The sequence below is a fragment of the Bos indicus genome, chromosome 12, assembly GCF_029378745.1.
Source record: "Bos indicus isolate NIAB-ARS_2022 breed Sahiwal x Tharparkar chromosome 12, NIAB-ARS_B.indTharparkar_mat_pri_1.0, whole genome shotgun sequence".
Lineage (NCBI taxonomy): Eukaryota > Metazoa > Chordata > Mammalia > Artiodactyla > Bovidae > Bos > Bos indicus.
The window spans coordinates 69100955-69107973 of NC_091771.1; the positions used below are offsets into that span (position 1 = coordinate 69100955).

General features: G+C 38.8%; 1 non-coding gene across 1 annotated transcript; it reads left to right on the forward strand.

Moving 5' to 3' along the window:
- The first annotated feature begins 314 nt into the window (after positions 1-314).
- On the forward strand, positions 315-387 carry TRNAR-GCG (transfer RNA arginine (anticodon GCG)). The gene has a single exon. It is a non-coding gene; the product is annotated as a tRNA-Arg (tRNA).
- Positions 388-7019: the final 6632 nt, after the last annotated feature.

The window sequence follows — 7019 nt, forward strand, 5'->3', positions numbered from 1 at the left end:
CTTGCTGTGTATACTGATGGTGGCCGGGAGGGCAAAGGGAGGGAACTCTGGGTCAGGAAGCAAATTTGGGGAGAGGAGGTGAGACCCACAGAGGCACCAGTTGTAACGATGGCGAGCAGTCATCATGCTGCTTTCAGCTAATTAGACACTAGATCGATTTTTCATTCTCTCTGCTCCCTTTGATCTAAGACTGTTAGGTTTTCTACTCCTTTCCCTTCTCTCCTCTTTTCCAGTGTTCTCAAATCCTTTTTGCCTTCAAATGACCTATTCTTACCTCCCTACCACCCATCCTAATTTTAAACCCCATCCTAAATTCCCTGATAGCTCAGTTGGTAAAGAATCTGCCTGCGATGCAGGAGACCCCAGTTCGATTCCTGGGTCAGGAAGATCCACTGGAGAAAGGATAGGTTACCCACTCCAGTATTCTTGGGCTTCCCTTGTGGCTCAGCTGGTAAAGAATTCACCTGCAATGTGGGAGGCCTGGGTTTGATCCCTGGATTGGGAAGATCCCCTGGAGAAGGGAAAAGCTACCCACTCCAGTATTCTGGCCTAGAGAATTATATGGATTGTATAGTCCATGGGGTCGCAAACAGTCAGACACAAACTGAGCGACTTTCACTTTCACTTTAAATTCCATAAAGAATCCCTCAATCTGACAATATCAGTCTTCCTTAATCTCTGCTCCTTTCTAACTTCCCAAGGTACATATTATCTGTGTTGTACCTTTGGCACAGATGCATCTTGAATTATACACCTGAGCTGTCCAGTATGGTAGCCAGCAGCCACATGTGGCTACAGATCACTTGAAAGGTGGCTGGTCTGAACTCTGGATTTTGAAGACTTAATATAAAAAGAAGAGAATGAAATATCTTAGTAATTTTTAAAGTTTAATTCTGAGTTGATATTTTCGTTATACTGGGTTAAATAGAATATATTATCAGAATCAATTTCCCCAGTTTCATTCTGCTTTTTAAAACATATCTACTGGAATATTTAAATGGTGCATGTAGTTTGCATTTGTGAAAAGCATTGTATTGCATTGTATTTTTTTTGGACAGTGCTGTTATGTAAAATTCAACACGTAGATCATCTCTGGTATGGCCACTTAAGATGGTAGCAATTAAACTAGTATTATTAATACTAGAGGACTGACTCTGGTATTCTGATAAGATATCAAACTCTCCAAATGAAAGTCAAATCCCAAGCAACCTTGCAGTCACCTCTTCATGATGCCTGCTCCGTCTAAACCCTGCAAAGACTGCTTTTCCAGGCCAGGCAGAGGGGCCTGCCTCACATGGTCTTCACATCTGCAGCTTCCTCTTTGCTCCTCTATTCTCTCCAGGAGGCATTTCCACCTTCCATCCTTCAGTGCCCAGAGTACTCTTACCCTATCTCCATTGCCTCCTATCAAAGATGCATTCGCAGTCAGTGTAAGTGATTGATGATGCTTAATGCACCCGCACACTCAGGTCACTGTTGTTTTAGCAAAGGCCATGACCTCTGAGTTGGCTTAAGCCAAATGAAGCTCTAACTGAAGGACCAGATGCAATGGGAAACCCGTGAAGGAGGTACTGTTTCAAACATCAAACTTTAGAAGGAAGCCTCTAAAGTCCCATCACTCCTCACTTCTCCCAACTGCCCTTCCAACCAGCAGGGCATTCACAAAAGGATTCCTGAGTGATCCACCGCAGGGCTCCACCCTCTAACCAGAGGCGATTCTACCATGGCTTAAAAAAAGTATGTATTTATCTATTTATTTGGCTGTGCCAGGTCTCAGTTGTGATACTCAGAATCTTCAGTCTTTGTTTCAGCCTGCAGGATCTTCTGTTGCAGCATGCAAACTCTTAGTTGTGAGTATGGGATCTAGTTCCCTGACCAGGGATCAAACCAGGTCCCCTGCACTGGGAGCATGGAGTCTTAGCCACTGGGCCACCAGGAAAGCATCCCCTAATGAGGCTTAACACTTACATTCTCTTCTTTTCATCTATTAACCACATTGTGTCTGACCAGGGAGCTTAAAGCCTACTTAGTATTTTTGCAAATAACCTCAAAAGCACTCCCTGGCAGTAAGTTCTAAGAATTGATGTCATGTCTGCTCACAAATTCTTCTGCACTGCAAGGCCATTGCTCAAATGACTTGACTCGAATTTTAGGGACTGTGATCAGTTCATGATGCAGATATCTACACACTGTACAAAGATCCTCAGGAATCACAGACAAGCCCCTGCCTGTGTCTGGGTGACGCAGTCCACACACTTAGGAATGCAACATGTTTAATTTTACTTCCTCTATGAAGTTAATCACTATTTTAAGTCCCCATTCCATGGGAGTTGTTGTTGTTCAGTCACCCAGTTGTGCCTGACTCTTTGCGACCCCATGGACTGCAGCATGCCAGGCCTCCCTGTCTCTAACTATCTCCCGAAGTTTGCCCAAATTCTTTGTGGCGACTTCTTTGTCACGTTCTGGGAAGCTTACCTTGTGCTCAGGCATTGGGTCCCCATGCAGTGTACTTCAATATCCTCAACAAAGCCACAGTTGCAATGCTACTTAATGTTTTCTGTGTAGTGACTAACATTTATCTGTGCTTTCAGGTCATATACATTGTCTCAGGCTTCTTGATGCACATGGCTGGGGGAATATAGAATTTCTCCCAAAACATTTTCTTACACAAAAGGGAAACAATTTATCCTAATATGTTTTCTTTTTCCTTTGCATTTTAAAATCTCAGGACTAAATTTACTGTCCAATTAGTGACATAATTTTATGTACACGAGAATGTAATATCCCCATGAGTGGGGTCATATCACTGTTTTGTCCCTGATGCCAAGCACATTGCCTGGCATCTAGGTGATCAATGAATGAATACATTTCCCAGTTGTGGTTACAATTTGTTTACTCCTTGGGCTCTTTCTGCTTTTCGTGTGTATGTTTTATTGTGCATCACTTCAATTCTTTTTTGGAATGAGGTGAGAAAATAATGGAGAGAAGGAAGCAGGGAATGATGGGGTAATATAAAAATATTCTCTGTGTGCCTTCACGAGTTGACAATACAACACTGCCCTTTACATCTTTTTCTATAACCTTTTCTACTAATGTATTTTTAATGAAATTGTGCATTTAATATTTAATATATGTAAAACAGATCAAAAAGAGATCTACACAGAACAGGAAATTCATCTACCCACCCCCAAAACCATGAACTGGGCTACTATCACTAGGGAGCTTCCCTGGTGACACAGCTGGTAAAAAATTAGTCTGCAATGTGGGAGACCTGGGTTAGATCCCTGGGTTGGGAAGAACCCCTGGAGAAGGGAACAGCTACCCACTCCAGTATTCTGGCCTGGAGAATTCTATGGACTGTATAGTCCATGGGGTTGCAAAGAGTCAAACACGACTGAGCAACTTTCACTTTTGAGTGCCTTAAAACAAGAATTGTTTAAATTTAATTTAGTTTTGTGTTACCTGACGGTGGGCCTCCCTGATAGGTTAGTGGTAAAGAATGTGCTGGCCAATGCAGGAGACGGAAGGTTTGATCCCTGGGTTGGGAAGATCCCCTGGAGAAGGAAATGGCAACCCACCACAGTAGTCTTGCTTGAGAAGTTCCATGGACAGAGGAGCCTGGCAGGCTACAGTCCATGGGATCACAAAGAATCAGACATGACTTAGCAACTAAACATTATCAATAACAACAACAATATCTAACAATATACTTAGATTTTTGAAAGACTGATTCATTTGGTCAACAGATATCCTGTCAAAACATCACGTACATGAGACCCTAACCTCTGGAACGATAGTTTCCTTTTGAAAATTCTCCCGATTGTACTTTAAGTGCTTTGAATTTAACTAACCATGAGAAATCTCCTTTTGAAAATAAAGTCATTAAAAGTTGGATAGTGTTACTATTGAAAAATATTCTTTATGAAGAACTTGATTTCTTTGATATAATATTCATTTCCCTTGGGGAAACACCCTTGATAAATGAAAATATTTTTTACAGCAAATAATCTATTGCTTTAAGTTCATTTAAATGGATTTGATAATCTGTTTCAATTCCTGTGGCAAATTTCTATGAGGAAGGAATTTTAATTAAAATAAAAGTAATATATGCATATGACTTTTTAAAAGTACCAAATAGTTGAAAGAGTTTATAATGGAATGAATAGTTCTTTGCTCAATTCACCCCATGCCCAACTACCTCCCTAGAGAGACACAGGAGATTCAATAATCCCTACTTTTAGTACTTCTGGTGGTTGCATCCATATCTCCAAATGACAACTTCATCTTTATTTCTTTATTTTTCAAGGAGATTTGATTTCACTTATCCTCCTCATCTCCATGTTTTAATATCATTATGTTTTACTTTTGTTTAGCTCTGCATAATAGTAAATATGCTTAAACTTTACATTTTTCATTCTGTTAACTGAAAACAGTATGTCTTAACTCTCAAGTTTGTGAGCAAAAGATTATTAGCTCCTCTATCCTTTTCTGCAGCTCTCCCCCAACTTTTACATCCCAGTTTGACGATATTATTTAAAAAAATAAAAATTGGGGAAAAAAGCAACAAGGTCAATATGAAAAAACAGGTCACTGCAGATTTAAGTATTATGATTTCACTTCTTTCTCCATTGCTCCAAAGTGATGACTCCAATTCTACTCAACAAGTATTCTTAAAGTAGAACCATCTGTATTAAACTCCTTTACTTACTGAAAAATGCTACAGTTTTGCTTGCTTCAGAGTCAACGTCAGGCTTTGCATAGCTTTTCAGTTTTCCATGAGATCCTGACAGAGTCTTTTTTTCTGGTTGAGAGAAGAAATCATCTGCCTTCTTATTATACCTTCAATATTTTTCAGCTTCTTACTCATTCTATTACTTAGAGTCAACTTTGTTCTTTCTCATGAAGTCTACTGACTTTCTCTGCTAATTAGCTTCATCTTTGGACCATCACTTTCTTACATGACTATTTTTCCCATGAAGTTTTTAGTCCCCATTTTATCTCTTGCACTCTGTATCTTTAGTAAATGCCCTAGTTCTTTTGACATCTCAAGTTTTCTACCATTTAAAGGTATCTCTTCATTTCTGGAGACCTCTTTCAGGGAGCCCTCTGTCCACTTGCAGAAGTCTGGACTGATCATTTTCTTAGGCCCCTCCTACAACTATCTTTCTGGAATTTCCCTTCTATGCTCTTCTGATTAAATACACAGTTCCTTGCATCTCCTGTTTTCCCTTTTTTGCATTTACTCTCTCATGGTACAGGAGCATATCCACAAAGAATTTTCCAATGAAGGGTATATGAGAAACAAACTTCACAAGTTTTCATATGTCTGAAAGTACATTTATTTTATTCTCCTTCTCAATGAACACTCTGGCTGGGTATAGAAATCCATTAAAATGCATTATTTTCAGAACTTTGAAGGGACTATCCATTGCCTCTTAGCATCTAGACTGCTGGTAAATCTGATATTAGTTTAATTGTGGGTCTTTTGAAAGTGATATTTTCCCTCAGTAAAAGTTTTAAATATATGTTATTATTCTTGTCATTCTATAATTTTATAATAATTGTCTAGGTGTGGGAGTCTTTTTTTTTATACAATCTATTTAGTACTTAGTATTTCCCTCATTTTGAAGATTTGTGTCTCCATTAGCACTGGGAAACTTCATTATGCTTTGTTGTTATTGCTGTTTTCCTAATTTCCTCATCTTTGGTGTTTCTGTGTTTCTTCATTTTTGGAACTCTCATTAACTGTGTGCTGCTCACCTGAATTGATTCTCTAAGTCCTTATTCTTTCGCTCATATTTCTTGTTTTAGAATTTGTGTTCTGCCTTTTTTCTCACTTCTTTATTCTTTAAATGCCCTTCAATTATCCAATTTTAATCTCAACATCAAGAGTTTAATTTTCAGAGTTGCTGATTATTTCTGTTCATGATACATTATTTCTTTTTCTGATTGTTATATCTTCTCTTTTCTTCCCATATGTTTTTTGCTTGTCATTCTTTCTTCAAATATCTAGTGATTCTCAGCTGACCGTTAATATTCAAGAATGAGGCCGTGGAAATGCTTGTAGGAACTCAGTGTCCATAGGGAGTGTTTATCAGCTGGGAAACTTCTTGTGTAAAATGAGCATATACCAATAAAATGAGCATATACATGTTGTAAGTCACCCCTCTCACAACAGCTCTCTTTTGTAATTGTCTTATCTAAGTATGGCATCTCCCTAGGATTCTATCTGGGTGGCTCCATCTCTCCTTGCTGCTGTGTCTTTCATGGGCATTACAGACAGCTACCGCCTCTATATTATGTCTTGAGCAGTACATTCCTTTCCTTCTCTCGCATTTAGAAATCCCTCATTTACTTACAAGCCCATTTGGTTTTCCTTTATTGCTTGGGATTACACTTTTAAATTTTTCTTTACTTTCATTTTAATGGACTCTGGATATGGGAGTAGACATACATGTGCTGAGTTCAAAATAGTAGACTAACATTATTAAAAGTTTTTTTTATCTACGTACATATTGAGTGTGGAGTAATTATGAATTTGAAGTTCTTTTAATATTTATTTTGTTTGCTTAAAAGTGTATCAGTTAGGAATGTCTTGGACCATAAGTAAAAAAAAAAAAAGCAGAAAAACAATTAACATTGACTTTAAGAAGTAATGGGCTGTTTTCGTCCATGAAAAGAAGATTAGCAGGGTGGTGATTGAGGGTGTTCATTCATCTTCTCAATTGTGTAATGAGAAGACCAGACTCTTTCTGCCTTTCTGCTTTTCCTCCCTAGAATGGTGGCTTTTGTCCTCATGCCTGTCACCGCACGCAAATGGGCCCTGCAGCTCCAGGCCACATTAATATCTGAAGCAGAAAAAAGCAAAAGATTTCCCACCCCTCCCTCATTAGGCATGCACTCACTTCTAATTGGGCAAAACTGTGTCATGTAGCTACCCTTCTATTTATGGGATCAGGGAAATTACATGCTACCCTTAACTAGGCACACTGTTACCCGGAACAAAATCGGAGTTAATG